This window comes from Heliangelus exortis, chromosome 20, assembly GCF_036169615.1.
Source record: "Heliangelus exortis chromosome 20, bHelExo1.hap1, whole genome shotgun sequence".
NCBI classification, from domain to species: domain Eukaryota; kingdom Metazoa; phylum Chordata; class Aves; order Apodiformes; family Trochilidae; genus Heliangelus; species Heliangelus exortis.
Genome location: NC_092441.1, coordinates 4,322,933 through 4,340,757, shown reverse-complemented (window position 1 = coordinate 4,340,757; position 17,825 = coordinate 4,322,933). Strand labels below are relative to the sequence as shown.

General features: G+C 41.3%; 1 long non-coding RNA gene across 2 annotated transcripts; it reads left to right on the top strand.

Moving 5' to 3' along the window:
- Positions 1 to 5,045: 5,045 nt before the first annotated feature.
- Positions 5,046 to 16,001, top strand: LOC139805763 (uncharacterized). Of its 2 annotated transcripts, none has more exons than XR_011729985.1 (3): positions 5,046 to 5,258; positions 13,336 to 13,444; positions 14,515 to 14,632. It is a non-coding gene; the product is annotated as an uncharacterized lncRNA (long non-coding RNA). The 2 variants fall into 2 exon arrangements; XR_011729986.1 differs by having other exon boundaries at positions 5,047 to 5,258; positions 14,518 to 16,001.
- The last annotated feature ends 1,824 nt before the right edge of the window (positions 16,002 to 17,825 follow it).

Genomic DNA, 17,825 nt, shown 5'->3' with positions numbered 1-17,825 from the left:
TATCTAAATACTCCCTTTTGTTAAGGTATTTATAAGCATTTTACTTTACTGGGAAAGATCCTCAACAGTTATAAATTTGGCAGGCATCCACCAAAGTGAGAGCAGTTTGACCAGCTTACACCAGCTGAGGAGCTTGGCCCCAAAACATGCTTGAAAATAAAGTAAGCTTGATGTAGGAATCCTTTTGTTAATAAAATTAGCATATTTTGTGTTTACAGCATTTTTTAAAGTTCTGTTAAAAATAAATTCCTGAAGTCCTGGATAAATAAATAGTTGTACAGAAGAGTCCTCTGTAGCCATGAAGTTGCCAAAAATTATCAGTAATCCTCAGTCAGATGGAATGTACAGTTGGCAAAGGGCTGGCAGGAAAAAGTCCTCACCAGTTCTGCCTCATATTCCCATACAATGAGAGATGCCAAGTTTTTTCATTAGTGTCTGTGATGTAGTTGAAGATGGGAGTGTTTGTCATTAAGGAGACCTTGTTTTAGTTAAATAACCAGTGAAGGTCTCAGTTAAGTTGCATATTTTTCCATCACTAGACATTGATTTCACACAAGCTGCTTTATTTTGTTAATGAAATTTGACCCTTGTTTCTTCTCCCTCTACATTTAACTCAATTTAGGTCAAAACATAGAATATGCAAATGCAGAGCCACATGTCCAGCCCACTAGTGATGTGGTTTTAAAGTCTTAAATAAAAAATAAAAATTATTTCAGACTAGTCTGGGGCAATATATGCCTTGAAAACTGACATCCAGGATCCTGGAAGCTGATTTATATATTTATTTAGGCTTTGACACTGATAGGATTTATAATTTGGGAGGGGTGGTGGTTTTGTTGGAAAGTGACTAGCAATTTTAAGGGCCTTTCTTCAGAGTCACAAAATTCAGACAAGGGAAACTGGCATGTGCTCCCTGCTGTCTGAAAAACTGCTTTATTTAAGCCCTATGTAGCACAGCTTAAAGCTCTTGAGGAACCCCCAATCACTTGTCAATTCTGTGTATCTTGGCCCCTGGATGCAATGTGTGTAAGTGGATAATGGGCCAAGAGCTGATTTTATTGAAAACTGGAATTCCCACTTGGTTTAGCAGGAATTCCACCTGTTCAGCCAAAGAAAACCTTTGGCCCAGGACTGGTGAGCTAAAGGTGCTGCTGCATGAAAGCTCAGTCACACTGTGCCATCCCAGCATCTCCACACAGGTTTGTTTCACAGGGCACACCCCGAAAGCAAAATAACCAAGTACTAAGGAACTGGGATCTGCTCAGTTTGAGGTTCTCCAGTTTGTTTGACTGGATCCAGGTCTAATAAATATACCTGCTAAACGTTCCACTGTTAGATTTATGTGATCACATTGTTCTGCTCTGTGCCAACAAAAAGTTATAAACACTTTGCTGCTTAGGAAAAGCGTCTGCTGAAATGTTTAGTAGCCTAATTGCAAACTCTAAGTGTGTAGAAATGTTTAATAGTGAGAAGAGTAGAGCTGTAGCTACAGGGGTGACTGTGTCTGCATAACACTTGCATCTTTTCAATTAGCCCTAAAGGCAGACGTCTGGGAACAGAAAAATTAAGACTGAAAAGATTTGCCATCATTTCCATGATTAAGCTCCATTCATACTCAATTTTTCAGTATTTTCCTGACCACCAAAACATAAAGGCAAAGTCTGAACTATTTAAAGACTATTACAGCTGAAGATTAAATTAGTATCTACATTATAGCAGCTACTTACTGTGACTGTCAAAATTTAGTTTTACCCCAGAGAAAAGGTAGAAAGAAAACAAAAGAGGGTCTTCTGTGTGAAACCCTGAAATCAGATACTAACAGTCATGCAGAGTTGTGCAGATGTAATACAATCTAACCTTTTCATGTTTAGACTAAAGCATTTTCATTTAACATTATACTTAACGGAACAGCCACAAAGAAGTGACCTGGCATGTTTTGACTGTAATAAGCATTGATTCCATGCCTATAAATTTTATAGTTGAATCAATTATACTTGTTCTTTATAGGATTAAAGAAAACGTTCCATTTTGAATGGAATTTTTTTATTCTCATGACAGAGAGGAATTTAAAGGGAAAAAAGAAAAAAAGAAAAATGAGTGAGCAATGCTAAAATTATTAAGAAAATGCCTGAAGTATTATCTCCTAGAATGAAAGCTGTCTCAATAGAATATCTCAGCCTATGGAAAGTTCCATGAACACTATGAAAATATTTAATTCCCACAAAGTGAGAAAAGGATTAGCTTTGGTCTTTCACTTCCCAGAACAGTTAGGATATGACTTTCAGATCTCTCTGCTGGTGGCCGATGCCATCAGGCTCAGTGCTGGGCAGGAAGGCACAGAGTTTTCTGGCAGTAAGAGCAGACTGGGCTTTGGGGAGCACTCAGTTAAATTTTCAGCTCTGCCACAGTCATCCTTGGGCAATTCACCTTTTGTCTGGCAGTATGAAGTGTTCAGGCCCAGTGCTGTGTTTGTGTAGGTAACTCAGTCAAATGGGATTTTCAGTCTTTGGTGGGAGTGCTGGAACACAAATCCTAATTATCTGTAATTAATAGAATTGCATGATGTCTATGAAATGCTGTGTTCTCAATGCATTTTTTCTGTTGAGTGGTAGAGGTGCAAAAAAAATGGAGTGGTAGGGAAATGATACAGCTCCAAAAATCTTTGGTTTTGTGGTTTCTGTATTTGGCCACCAAAGCTGTGTGTGGATTATGAAGTACTTTTCAAATTACTTCTCATGCTAGCATTATAAAGCAGAGATATTTCTAGATGTTTGCAGAGATTCATTAAGACATCAAAGGCCACTGTTTGCTGGAGTCCATCTGTCACAAAGCAAGGGACAGAAGCTCTTCCCTTTAAGCCACATCTCATTCTGTTAAAGGCATCCACTTCACTGGGCTGGAGTGAGATTATGAAGTGGTTTGTGACAAATATCAACAACACAAACCAGAACTCTCCATAGTCTCCAAAACTCAGACAAACTTGTGTACTACAGTAGTCTTTATTTACAATTGCTCTGAATAATGTGCCAGTCCAGAAGTGCTAAAGTGGTGACATCATATGTAAGGATTGGAATCATATCCTTGATTTATTCAGAAGCAACCAGGACATATTTTATATCCTGAAGTTTGGGGTAGATGTTACAGTACATGTCCCTGTGTATCTACACTCAATTTTGCTTCAAGTCAGAAAAATCTAATGTGTAACCCAAACAAAACCAGCATAGTAAGAAATTTCCTGTAATCAGACCAAAAACTGTGGTAAGATAGTTCTGCCCAGGTGAAGATGTTTTCTTTTTGTAAAGAGTTTTATTTCACCCACAACTAGCAGGCACTGGTTTGCCATCATTAGCAGCCTAATATGGTGAGTGATAATGTAACATTTCCCTGATTGTTTTGGTTTTTATTTTTAGAATAGTGGCACTTATATAACAGTCTTGGTAGAGATTTAGAGTACAAAAACCCCCTAACTGAGGCTACAGCTATTAACCTCATGAGTTGTGTTTATAAAAAGCCACTTTAATACAGTGTGGTATAAAGTATGTATAAAAAGAAAAATCCATTACAACCAAGGGGATTTTCAATGAAGTATTAGCCTGATAAGAGGGTTAACAAGGTTGGTGCTTTTTTTTCCTTCCTTTTTTTTTTTTTTTTTTTCCAAATCAAGGCACAACTTAGCATAAGCACTTATTGTGCAGTTTCAGTGCCACAGATGGAATTGTGCAGGCAAAAGTACTGCAGAGTTTTTGTAAAGACATATATTCAGTTCATTGATATATATAAATAAGATTATACCCTTTCCCCTGTTTTTGCATTAGCCAAGACAAGTATTAGGCATCCTAATACAGAATGGTTATTCAGAGTTCACTAATTATGCCTTCGTATCTTTAAATGAGATTATAATATGGCCAGCTCTGGGGCCTGGTACAGCCTGCCTGAGTTATGCTGTGACACTTGGAGGTAGCAGAAAAACAGCTTGGAAAAAAAAAGTCATAAAATATTTCTGTATCAAGTTGGTAAGAGTGTGTGTGTCCAGGGCAGGAGAGAAAATGGATCTTAACCTCCTGGTTATAAACAGATGCTCCAGAACTGGGATTTCTGATGCTGTCAGCTGGCAGTGCAGGTGCTGAGGGTAAATAAGAGCAGATTGCATCAAACCTGGGAGTGAGGAGCTGAGAGTTGCTGTTTCCCACACACTCCCACGCTGCTCCAGCAATAGTGGAGTTTGCTCCTGCTACAACAGTTTCAAGGATTATCCTCAAGATTTCCAGTTCAGCTGAAGGTGTGGCCAGGCAATTGTTACATTGGCTCTGGTCTTCAGGAGACCCTTCCTGGCTCTGCTGGCCAGGGTGGCTTCGGATGAGCTCTGTGAAAAAGAGAATGCAGGCTGGGTGGAAATCTTATTCTGTACGTGGCTGTTGGGGGATAATACCCACATAGCATCCTGACAAGTCTACAGGTCCTGAGCAGAGCTGCATCTCTGGCTTGCAGGGTGGCAAAGGGAGCAGGGCATTGCAGTGAAGGTGGTTGAGTTTTCTTTCCATTCTCTATTGAGTTACAGCCTCCCCTGCTTCACATCATGTGTAAATCACAAGTAAATCACAGAGTTCAGTTGTAACTGCAATAAGATATGGAAGAACTCAGGGCATCCATCCTCCCAGCTGTGAACCACTCCATAGTATTGCTCTGAGATGGAGCTACTAACCATGCCTCACCCCAGAGCTGGCTGCATTTCAGTGATAAATGAAGCCACCCTTGTGTCCAACTTGTCTGTTTTGTTTTAATTCTGCAGGGCTTTTTGAAATCTTCTAGGATGAAAGGCACAATGTGAGTGTGAGATTGTTGTTTTTATTTGGATTTGGAAATAGCCTTTCTGAAAATAGTAACTAGTAGATTAAATGCCAAACCAGGATGAGGCAATACTGCTTTGTACACAGAGAGGATTATTAGAAATATTTCTTTAGAATGATACCCAGAATGTGAATTACTCAACTTGCCAGGTTACTTATGAAACAGAGAAAAGTTACAGAACCACTTATGTAACATTGATTTTCCAGAAAATAGGTGGTGATTTTTCTCAGCAGTTCCATCTGCTAAATGGACTAAGATTTTGCAAAACCCTCTCCCTGCTTTTCTGCCCAGAACTTCTGTAAGTGGACACACACAGCAGCACATCCATGAGTACCAAAGAGCCATCTCAGATGTTTTAAGTAGGCAATGGGATACATGAACGAGCTTGGACTATTTGATGGGTGAGAAAGGTCAGTTTGTTTTTAACTTCTCTGTGTACAAATCTTCTATAAAAACACTTATTTTGCAAATGTCTTGAGCAGTACAAACAAGCAATACAAAGTTCAGTGATTTGCAAGGGAGGGGGGGTGGCAAGTTGGCCAAAAAGTTCTCTTAACTACATGTGTGGCTTCATCCTTGTTACAGCAGAGCTCCATGACACCAATGACACCAAACCCAAATGGGGAGAGGTTTGGTGTCCATGCAAAGTGACTTTGGCAATGTTCACCTCCCCTGGGTGCAGCAGAAGCTATAGGTTAGCATCTCCTTCCTCTGCTTTTGGAATGACTGGCTGGAATCCTCACTATTATTTAAAACAGAAGGAAAAGGCTTGGGCAACTCAGTATTTGCCTCTAGGCAAGTAGAGGGGAGGTCTCTAGTAATGAAAAGTTATGTTGCATTTACTATTTGTCTACCTAATAGCATGTGCAGTTTTGGGTACCAAGCTGACAGAAATCCTTTTTAATTTCAAATCTTTTATAATTTCAAAACAATGCTTCTTGATGCTTTTTTTTATAGTATTTTAAAACTTACTACAGAACAACAACAACAAAGAAGCCTTCCTCCTTGGCTCCCCAGTAAAGCTCCAAGTGGGTGTTTATGTTGCTTCTCTAATGGGTATTTGTATTTTATGCCTTATTTTAAAAATGCATTTACAGATTTCTGTCTAATTAAATTTTATGGGTGAATTTACTGCTTATGAAAGTAAGTGATTAATAGTGCTGGCTCGAGTCAGATGTAGTGGGGTAGGCATTATGCAAACTTCCTTGCATGGCTCTGCCAGGGCATCTCAATCTTGACCTATTTTACCCTGGAGAGCAGGCTGGTCAATCATGTGACACTTGTGGCACATGGCCTGACTTTTTCATCACGTGCCACCAAGCAGGCCACCGAGGAAGAATTTTCCTCCAGAGTGTCAGTGGCTGGCATGGTTCTGTTCTTGCTGCTGCTGACAGACATGGGGCTGTTCTGACACCACCAACAGGAGAACCTGACCCAGAACTCTGTGCTTGGCTCCCACGAAAAAAAAGAGCAGCCAAACCTTTCTGTCCCTCAGAGAGGGTCTGAAACTTCAGTACCTGAATAACTTCAAGGATGTAAATAATCCTATTGCCTTTGAGAGTCATCTTCTTGAAGTCAAGCATGTGCTGAGGCCCTTTTGCCTGTGAAAGTCAAAAACCAACAGAAGCAGTGAGACAGGGGAGGTAAGCAAGCCAAAGACTTGAAATCAAGTCATTAGAAACTAGAAATCAGTGTATCACTAACCCATCTATATTAATAGCAATTAATAAATTAATAAATAAGATTCCCTTGTTAGTCTTCACCTGCTATTCCTTGAGAATTCCATATTTTTTGTGTGTTCAGAACAACTTGTGGCAAATACCAGGCCATTCATGACAACATGACCTAAAACAATTATAAGAGTTGCTCCATGTCCAAAATCTTTTAATTCCCAGTGTATTTCCCACTGACTCCTTCCCAGTCCTGAAATACACCTTGACCTTCATAGCTGTAATTCACTTCTGAGCTGATACTGTGACATCTTCAGAAATCTTGCCAATACCAAAACAACAAAGTAATACCAGCTCTGAAACATACACATCTGAGCTTTACTCATTAAGACTTTTGAAACCCTAATCTTGAATATCACTTGTTCTTTGACATTTTCTGTCTCACAGAAATCCCTCTCTCTTTTATTCATCTAGAAAGGAATCTTATCTTTGTGATTACTGTCACAAAGAGCATTTCTAGAAAGCAAAATCCCCTATGACAGCTGTTGTAGTCTTTCTCTTCCTATTTTTAGAGGATGGACACATCCCTCAGCTGATACAATCTCAAGTAGCACTCTTAGTTTAACTTAAATTTTCTGTAGCCAGAGTTTAGTCCCAACCCTTTCAACACTTATTTCAAATACACTTTCAACTGTGACAGTCTTTTGCATATTTCATTTATATACCTGTTACATTTTTGTAAAATAGGCCTTCTCTTCTCCACATACTTTGTATTAATGGTGTTGCCAGCCCTCTTAATACTTAGTGTTTATGCATAAAGGCTTGGCTTTGGCATTTGCATGCAGACATCAGAATACCAGTTTTCAAGTTTTATATTTAAAAGTATATTTCTCACTACTGTGGTTATAAGCTTTGGACATGGTTCTTTGGACAAGACAGCAAACAGAGGTCAATAAATACTTACCTACTGTTGTAAGAGTTTATTTTTTTTCTAAAAAGACATTACAATTCTGAGTCTGCTACATCATTTCTTCAAACACATCATAATGCTGTAATAGATATAAATTACCAACAGGAGACAAAAAGGGCTATGAACAGAATTAAATGATGCTACAGTTATGTGAAGAGAAATTAACTGTGATATATAAATAATTCCTGTGCTGCTTGGCCAGAAGCCTCACAAAACTCATCTGATAATGATGTTTGTTGTTTTATTTTTTCTCCCAGAGAGAGTTCTGTAGTCCAGAAAAGTCTAACAAAAAGTCTGATGAAAAGTCTATTGAAAAGATTAATGAGGGTCAATGGATATTTGAAGTAGTGCTAGAGTTAGACAAGGGATGGTTGCTACACATTTTTAGGACAAAGAAGTTGACCCAATAACATTCCTGTAATGGACAGGTGTTCCCTGGACATCTGAACCAATTCTGGTACAGCAGCCTGATTCCATGCACATGGAACAGGCTTCTGCATGAGTCTGTCAGGAGGTTTGGAGCATGGAGTACATCCACACTCAGGGGTACTGAATAGAGACTCTTGTATTGCAGAGCTTCCTGCAGACCAATGGTGCTCTCTGGGATGTACTTACTGCATTATTTTCAGCACAGATTTTAGGCCACTTCATAGGGAAGTGGCTATTTACATGTGGAAAATGCAGCAGTGTCTTCCTAACCACAAAGAGGATTTCCAGTGAATAGTTAATGTTAGGCAAAGTAGGCACCTACAATAAATAGCAATGTGGTTACTGTAAGTGCATATTTTGTAAATATATATATATATATATATATATTGCACCCACATATTCTTTTCCCTTTAAAAAATTTAGCCTTAAAATCTCAGGTTACCTGGCAGGATCTTTATTTCTAGGGCTTTGTATAAATTAATTTCATGTACTGCTTGGAATATATCTGACTCATAATGAATAAGCTATAATCCACTTTATTGCATACTCTCTTTAATTTATTCATACCCTGTTCTACAAGACAATCATTATGGAAATCACTTATGAAGAATGTTCCACCAGGCAAATGACATACTGGTTGAATATCTTAAGGAAAACTCTTATTAAGTAAAAAAAAATGACTTACCATGCAATAGGGTTTCTTTCCTGGTGAAAATTATGCTGTCTGCACTGAATTTCTAGGGTTTTTTACAAACACTTTTAGAACAACCATAAAGAAACTTCCATCACTCCTCCTTCTGGCTTTCACTGGTGCAAATCCAGTCTAAAACCTGGTAAATGGAGAAGAATCTTCATGAAAGAGTTTAACATTTGCCTTTGGGAAAGTGTAAAGAGTGACCATCAGATAGGACTTTGTAGAGAAAATATTTACCTGCAATAGCACTGCTGTCTCAGGAACTGTGAAGAGCATTCTCCAATGAATAGTCAATGTTTGGCTTAAACTCAAGTGGCCCAACAGCTAATTCAAGCTGGCAGGTTTTGTTGACCTGCAGACCTAATTACTTACACTCTCCAGGTATTGTGACCTTTAAGAAGCACATTTCAGATTGAAGTAAATTAATCTGTGCCAGTTTACACCAGCTGTAGAACCAGTCCTTACTTTTACACCCTGTTCTTAAACATTCTCAGTCAAAATCAAAGTACAAGTTTGTGGAATTTTAATAATTTCTGGATGTGCTTCTGGATCCATAGCCAAGATAGCTTGGCCCTTTCCCTTTCCTAGGCTTCCCTTCTATCATGATGAGCTTCAGAAGATGTCTCCAAAACAAGAGTTTATGCCTTCAGGAACTCCTACCTGCATCAAACACTACTTGTCACTGCTTAGTCCTCTGCTGGTTAGCAGGTGAAAATCTCTCACCTGGCTAAAAAAAAAAATAATTGAGTCTGTTTGCTCACGACCTCAACTAAGGAAGGAAGAGGAGGGCATAAGGAAGAAACAGCACAGGGCAAGTAAACTATAAAGCCAGTAATAGCACCTGTGTTTTCTAATATTCTCTTAGCACACTGTCCACTGAGCTACACAGGGAATTAGGAGGCTGCATTAAGCTGTAAACTAAATCCATGGGAATTCAGCATTGAAGTGCCAGCTGGAATATCAGGAACAAAACTGTGTTGTTGGAATCTAAAGGGCTCTTTTGCCAAGTTCACAGAGCACTTCTGGAGTCCTCGGCATGTAGAGCACTTGAATGTGAAGCTGGCTCCAAGCTGTAGATACTAACAGACATTTCACTTTTATCCCTTGAGCACCTTGACTGAAAACCTCTGGAGAAATACATGGGTATTAGTGCAAAAAGCTGCACTGTCCAATACATTAACTGGAAGTATTAGAGAGTACTGAATTGGTGAACTTGTTGCAGAAAGTAACCAAAATCTGGTGTGGTAATGAGAGTTTGATCCATTTTCTTACAATTTTCACAGTAAGGCAGATAAGAACATGAAAAATCTATTAATTTCAAAAATGGAGCAAAATTTCTACACTCTTAATTTGGCCTGTGTATTGCTCTGTTGATCAGACTAGAAAATATCAAGACATTCTTATTATTTCCAAATCATATTTTCATCTACTGGCTTTAAACTTACAACCATGATGTATGAAGAATTGGGTGTGCCAATCCCATTAACAATAATGGGAGCAGAGGGCTTAATTCTCCACATACTATGCTGAAAATGTGCCCCTTTAAGAATACTCTGTGTGTAATTGATTTGGGCTATTTGTTTGAACTTGCCAAATGGATTTCTTGAATATTTGTAGCTAGTTTTGAAAGCACTCCCATCCTGAACCAGACACACACGTTATTAAAGGATTTCATTCGACATTTAACAATTTTGTATATTAATATTCCCCTCTTTTTCCTAAATTGACATAATCCTCCTAAATCCTAGCATCAACAGTCATTACACCAAAAGAACAAGATGTTGCTGCTGTCGTTGCACTCCAATATTGAATTTTGTATGAACTTGGCTGATTTGGACAGATTTATATTCTGCTATTTCCTGCACTGTGAGCAGGACCTTGCAGGTTCAGCTCTTTGAAAACATTCACATAAACAATCTCACTTCATTACTTTGAAGGAAATAGATTCAGTGGCATCTGCTAGAGTGGTGATATTCTGTGACACAGAAAGATAACTTTTCCCTCTCAGTCCTGGCTAAATAAGACTCAGCCCTGGGTACTGAGAGGCTGGTACATGATGAAGATCTGGTCTCAGGTAGAGTGAGGAATCACATCATTTTAAGCTGCTCTGGATTTCAGCTGTTTTCAAGGGTGAATGAGAGCAAGAAACTTCATTTCAGTTGATGCATTGATTGATAATTCTTCCCCTGGCCAATGTGAGTTGCAAACCGAAGAGCTCAATGGGTTTTTTTCAGCAGCTTTTCCTAGGACTTTCTTTATGATAAGTCTTCATTCTATCTTGCAGCACTGAAGTGCTTTTGACACCATCTCATTGCATGATGACAAGCTAGAAACTATATTTTGCCATCCTGCCTAGGACTGAGTGTTGCATCACTCAACAAATAATTCCATTGGGCTACTCAGAAAATTCACCCTGTAGCTTCAGATCTGGGGTGGTGGAGTGAACACTATTCACTCATCAAGTGACTTCCTTATTCCAGGAGGTAAAGTGAAGAATGAATCTTGGCTCTAATTTTAGAGTCACTACCCCAAACAGCAAGGTCAGCATAGCAGGAAGATGTTGTAATCTGCTGCTGGTGTAAACCAGCAAAAAATTTCTACCCCAAAGGACCAAGAGGAAGTAATGAAAGAATAGTGACTCAGAGGTGTGTGTCTGAGTCAGGAATCCCCTGGGGATTATCTTCAAGACAGTGAGATTAACACTCAAAACCTTGTTACTGGCTGTGCTGAAAGCTGTGATGTACCCCACATGATGATGGCTGAGCTTCCCATTCTGCTGGTGTAGTGAGTAAAGTGAATGCTTATCCCCAAATCCCCATGTTGAGTATTGTAGTACAATTCAGTTAACCTCTAGTAGGGGAATTTTTGAGACATAAGAATACCTGATACTTTTAGTGGAAGATACTTGTGGTTTTTTTTCTTTTTAAACTCTTATCAGACACACTTCAAACCCAGGTTGAGAAGCTTGGAATAAGTTGACTTATGTACTGTTGAGTGTTATTTATAGCAGAAGCCCCCCAAGGAATTAATGAAAAACTATTTTGATCACCATCCATTTATCTGAAGAGTTTCATTCTGGTGTACCTTACATTAGAGCATTTTCCAGGCTGCATCTCTTCAGGCTGTACCTATCACAACTGGGAGAGAGCAGGTGATGTTCTAGAAAGGCCTGTGTGCCCATCCCTTCCCCTGGTCACGGTTTTTTAGAATTTTTTCTAAATTCTGCTGCTTCTGAACACGCTGAACAGAGTACCTTGGGGAGTTCTTTTGCTTTTTAGCTGTTAGTTGACACTTGAGAGACCTAAAATTTGTTCATTATATAACCCAGCAGTAACTGCCAGCATCCATATACCTCTCCTTTTTTCATTTTTTCAGATATGCCATACTACTCCTCACATTTCCCTTATGATTCATGGAAAGACCTTAGGTCTATGATTCACGTATTTTAAAAATCACCAGTGTTATGACCTTTATTTCCTAATGTTCTGACAGAAGTTGTGGTCTGGGTTGTGTTTTGTAGTTTCCTCCCATTAAAGTGTCTTTAGAGAAGTTGTGGTTGAGGTTGTTATGTAAAAAAAGGACTCTGAGAATTAAGATGACTAAGAGTGCAGCTTATTTACTGGATACAGCAGCACTGAGGGTGGCTACATTAGCAGCCCAGGCATTAGTTTTTCTAAGACTTCTTAGGGCAAGCAATCCAAATCTTAGTAGCATCCTTAAGCTTTTCTGTTCCCAAAGCAAAAGAATTAAGTATCTAAGAGAAGTGGGATGAGAGCTTGAAGCCTTCTCTAACTTACCAAGAACTTCTTACTTTTCCTAAAGGAGATTTTTTTTTTTTTAGTCAAAATGTCTTCTTGCTGATAATGCTGAGAGCTCACTGTTAGTGTTGAAGCCTCACGAATCCCTACAAGAATGAAATATTCCCCCTGTGGTACCATGGAGGAGACAGGGTGCAGCTGGCAGTGCTTGCCTCCATCCTTTCCCCCTTCATGTCACACTTACCTAATCCATTTTCTACCCTCAGCAGCTCCCATTCAGCATAAAAGTCATCTTAGCAACTTCAGGAATAAGCCAGATAATGGCTCCAGTGTTGTGCTTATGTAGGTACCTGCTCCTACTTCTGTCAGCTGCCATTGGCTCAGCCACTGCTAGGGAGAAAAAGGATTTTCCCTGAAAGCTACTTCAGTTCTCCTGAAGCCAGAACTTTTTTTGTTACACTGCTTGTATGTGACAGAGTGATACACAGCAAATAGTATTTCTGCATTACTGAAGAGACCATGCTTCTTGGGAGGTGGCACTCAAGGGTGTTGTCATATTCCATTCCAATCCTCTCCAGGTTAAAAATACAATATTGCAGCCTTGGAAATTATTTCCCCTCTACAGTCTGAATCATTTCATCTGGGCTTGCATGTTTAGCTTGAATTAGGCAGGAAAAGAGAGAATGCAGAATGAAGGAGCCCACAGGAAAAAGAATCTCCCTCTTGTATTTTATTTGACCTGAACTTAATTACTCTGTTAACAGCCTGTCCCAGCACTACAGAACTGTTCCAAAGCTTGGGGGCAGTGGGAAATCACCCACCCAAGCCCACCTCATCTCATGCATTTGCTGTGCAGGCCTGCAGCAATGCAGCATTGCACCCAACCTGGACCTGGCTTGTGGGGCAGGAGCTGTGCAGAGAGATCAGGATCCATCCCTCACACATCTGTCTCCTTTCTCCCTGCAGGGCTGCCTGATGCAATGCACAGTGTCACCAAAGGAGGGACAGACACCTTGCATGGACTGCTGTGACAGAGGAGAGGCTGCCAGGGCCAGGCCCACTCTGTATAAAGAGAGTGAGTAGAGCAGCAATGTTGATTTTTGCAGTTTTGATCATCTATTTTAAAATTTTCATGTCCCTAAAAACAGTACATAGCCCCTTATAATATGTCAACAGTCTGAAAGTTCCGAGGTTCTGTAAATATGAATCACATAGTGCACCTCCAAAAAAAAAAAAAAAAAAAAATGCTTATTTATTCTCTACAACTACAAACATCTGTGTAGCAAATAAATATGGACACCGAAAAAAAACAAAACACTTCACCTTTTTTCTTTTCTCCCCCCTTATTTTTAAACCATACAGAGGCAGGATGTGGTCAGCATCTGGAATGTGTGTGGGAATTATTCAAATGAGCCTTGGTGGTGGCTGCCTTGTGCCAGGCTCCTGAAGTGGCCAGGAAGAGTGAGTGCCCACCATGGCTGTGTCCACGCTACATCCTTGCACACTACATCCACATCCCATCATCTTCTGGTTGTTGGGTTTGCTGCCAGTGTCCTATAGGTGGGGTGGGACACAGCTCCACCTATTTCCTATCAAGTATTTTGTATGGCTGTGGTCTCATGGCAGAGGCAGAAGTCCAGCTCATTCCTGCAGCTCCCTGGGCAGTACCTGGGAGGCCGTGGCATCCGAGGTGAATTGCCATCAGATGATGGCTGTGGCCCTTTTTTTTGGGCTGGTGTGTTCTCCTCAGGCTGCTTGCTAGCAGTAACAGCACAGGCTCCAGTCTGCATTTCACTCTTGCAGCCGGGTCCCTGCCACTCTGGAGATGGCTTCACTGAACTGGAATAAGGCCAACTGAGAAACGTTTCTTGGGTAAAACAGATTTATTTGCTGCTTTCCATCCCTTTAGCTGGAAGTCCTTCAGCAAGAGTCTTCATCTTATGTGGGTAGGGGTGACATTCAGTAACAGTTTGGGGTTCGTTTGGTTTTTCTCATTATTGTCAGCTAAGAGTCAGTGTCAGTACTTCTGGAAGACTTTAGCAAAATCCTTCTGATGTCTTTGCTACTACGAGGATTGCAGAAAACGTACTGAACCTCGAGACTTTCACTCTTGACCTGACAAACCTTATTCCTTTTCTTCCCAAGTAGCCACGCATCTTATAATTCCAAGCTGGATCGTGACTGCCTCGCTCACATCAGCGGCTCACGACATCACTCACCCCGCTACGTTCCCGCTGGGCTCATACTGCCCCTGTTAACTTCAGGGGGAAGAAGGGGTGTGAGGCACTCACCGTCCTCAGCTACACCTTGGCGAGCCAGCCCTAAACATGTTCTGCGAGATAAACAGTGACCGAAGCGACTGCGGCTCCCTCAGCTGAGCTTACTCAAGAGATGCGCTAAGAGCCTCCTCGCCATCCCCGCCGCTCGCAGCTTCCCGGGCAGCGGGAGCGGAGCCGGGGGCAGCGCGCAGCCGCCCTGGCGCTCCGGGCTTGGCTCCCAACCACATCCACGGGCTGGAGAGGGAGGGAAAAAAATTTAAAAAATAATAATAATGAAAAAAAAAAAAAATCCATCCCTCGCAGAATGAGGTTTTTCAGCAGCTCTATTGGCTCCTCTCCTCGGAGCAGTTTCAAAACTTTTTGACAGCTTAGCCCGAGCGGGAGGCAGCAGCCTGGCCCTCCCGCCACGGTTCCGCCCGGGGATGGGCCGCGCCGCAGGGCTCCCCGCGCCGGTTCGGTTCCGTCCGGTTCGGTCCGCATCCTTCCCCCCCCGCCACCTCCGCAGGGCTCAAACCCCCCCGGGCCGGGCCGGACCGGACCGGTCCCGCCGCCGCTCGCGCTGCTGCCGGTACCAGGGCGCCCCCTAGCGGCGGCGGCGGGTCTCGGGCCGCCCGGTGCCGGCGGCGGGAGCGGATCCGGGCCTGGCCCGGGGGCACGAATGGAGGCGAAGCTTTCCGTGGTGCAAAGCCGCGTTACGCCGATGGCTTTCTTGCTAATTGACTCCAGCTGAGGATCTGGCCCGGCTTGTTCAAACAAATTAAACCCGATGCAAATCAGCCACAAGTACTTGATGATTTCACTGTGCTAAGGGGAATACAACTATTTGGCACCGGGTGCGCTGTCAATGGGAGGATTGCGAAGTATTTTGCAAGCGCAGCACTTTCGAAGTGCAAAACGGTTCACTTATGCTAAGACTGATCAAAAATATTTTGTCAAAATTGTTTTTCAGTGGAAAACTGAATTTAAAAAAAAAAAAAAAGAGAAAAGAAAAAAGAAGAAAAAAAAAAACCAAAAACAAAAAGCCCATGGTGATCTGCTTTCCCAGAAGAAATATAGTTCCCTCAAGAACAATTCAAGCAAAATTTTAAACTTCTGTTCGCAGGCTCTTAGTTTCTGTTGAAATTATTTGTTTTGGTTTGTTTTTTAAAATAAAAAGGTTGCATTTCTGCAGCAGAGGAGGAGTCATTTTCCATACAGGTCTATGAATTAACTCTCATAAAACCCCAGCCAGCAACACAAGCATAGTTTTCTTTTTATGGATGAGAAGCTGAGAAGCAAAGAGGTTAAGTGATTTGGCTGCAATCCCTACAGGCACCATTAAAACCTCCTGGCTCCCAGTTCTGTGCTCAGAATGTTAGATCGCATGACATATCTTTGTGAGGCAGTTAAATGCTTTCAAACTCCCTTGGATTTCAAGAGGAGAATCAGTCAGTCTACCGAGAACAAAAAGAATGATGAGCACTCCTGCCTCAGCTCACACAGTGAGTCCTCAGCAGAATCAGAGCTAAGGCTTTCAACTCTTTCTTTTTTGCATTACACTTCACACAGTGTGGCTCAGCACAGGGAAAGCTTGAGCTTTCTTCTGGCCTCTCTGGGCAAATCTTGTGGCTGAAGATGGAAGAGTGGTGGCTGTTCCATGGACAGTGGGTTTTGCCCTGGATTAGGTGAAAACTGGAACCATTGAGTCTTGCTGATTACACTAACAGCCCCAAAATGGTGATGCTGAGCCACAGGGAAGGAATCAGAAGACTAAGCAGGCTGACAAAGTGACTGAGGGTGTCCATCTCCTGGTTAAAGTCCATGAGCTGAAGATCTTAAGCTGTATTTCCAGGTTTGATACTTTAGTAAAAGTGCTCTAAAAATGGTTAAATCATAGCATTTCATTAGACCTCTGTTTTTATATCTGCATATAAAGTGTTTTGAAACCTTGTGAGAAAGAAGGGTCTCACTGAAAGGTGTGGCATTTAGGTGAGCAGAAACTTAGGTTGACCACACTGGGTTTGGGTTTTTTTGAGTACTTTGCAAAATTACAAGAGGTGAGGTTACCTCCCATCTGTGCTCTAAACTTGCACCCATAACTGCAGAGTTTCCCACTGTAGTGAGGCATCATATTTTGAAGTGACTTGGCTTTTAGTGATTTCCATTAACCTGTCTTTTCCCAGACGTTTTGAAAACAAGATCATTTTGTATCTTGACTCACTGCAAACAGCCAAAATGGAAAATGTTATTTAGATTCTTTTGTACATTGGAAAACACAATATTTGATACTGGGTGGTACAGATTTTTTTGCTCAAGCAGTTGTATATGTTAATATTTTTGCATCGAAGCTCCATTTCTTTAGTTTAGGACTCATTATCCCTTTCCTCTTTTATTCTGGACCAGTATCTTGATTAACTGGATTGAGGAACTAGACTGCTCCTCATTGCATCCTATCACAGTTGCCTTATCAGGCTGCAATACTGATCCATCTTTTCACTTTGCCAGTCAAGTCATTTGTAACCTGTCTAGAGCATGGTGACTTTTCTACAAATAGCTGCTGTAGCAACCTCACTACCACACTCAACTTGCATGATTATCATGTTCAGGAGAATTCAGAGATTGGCAGGAGCTGCACAAGAAGCCCTGCACCCTGTTCAGAGGCCACTGACCAGAGCACATGTTTATCACAGAAGCCACTATAAAACCTTTTTTTTTCTCCTTTTACACTTCAACAAAAGACTGCTTTAAAAATATCATTCCAAAAATATTAGTGAATTATTTTTTATTCAGAATAAAAGGGTTAAGAAGTCCTTACATCCTAGGCACCAGTACTTTTTTAATAACAACTTGAGATAGTTTTTTTTCCATTCCTTAGCCAGTTTTGTTCAGGCCCTTTGAGTCAGGGCCCCATGATCTCAATCACCCCAAACAGCCTCACCTGGGCCCTCCCTGCACTCTATTTAAGTTCAGCTTTGGGCCCTGAGCCTTCCTTTGCTGTTCTGCCCAGGTGCCTGTCTGCAGCTCCATCACAATTCCATTTGGCTCTGGGTCCCAGGGATCTGGCCCTTGCCCTGCAGGCTGTGTCTCCTCCTTGGTCCTTCCCCTGATTGCTGTGGAGTTGCTGGATGATCACAGAAGAATGTCTGACCCTGGTTACCCTCACCAGGGCTGATCCTGACTTCACTTCTCAGCTTGACC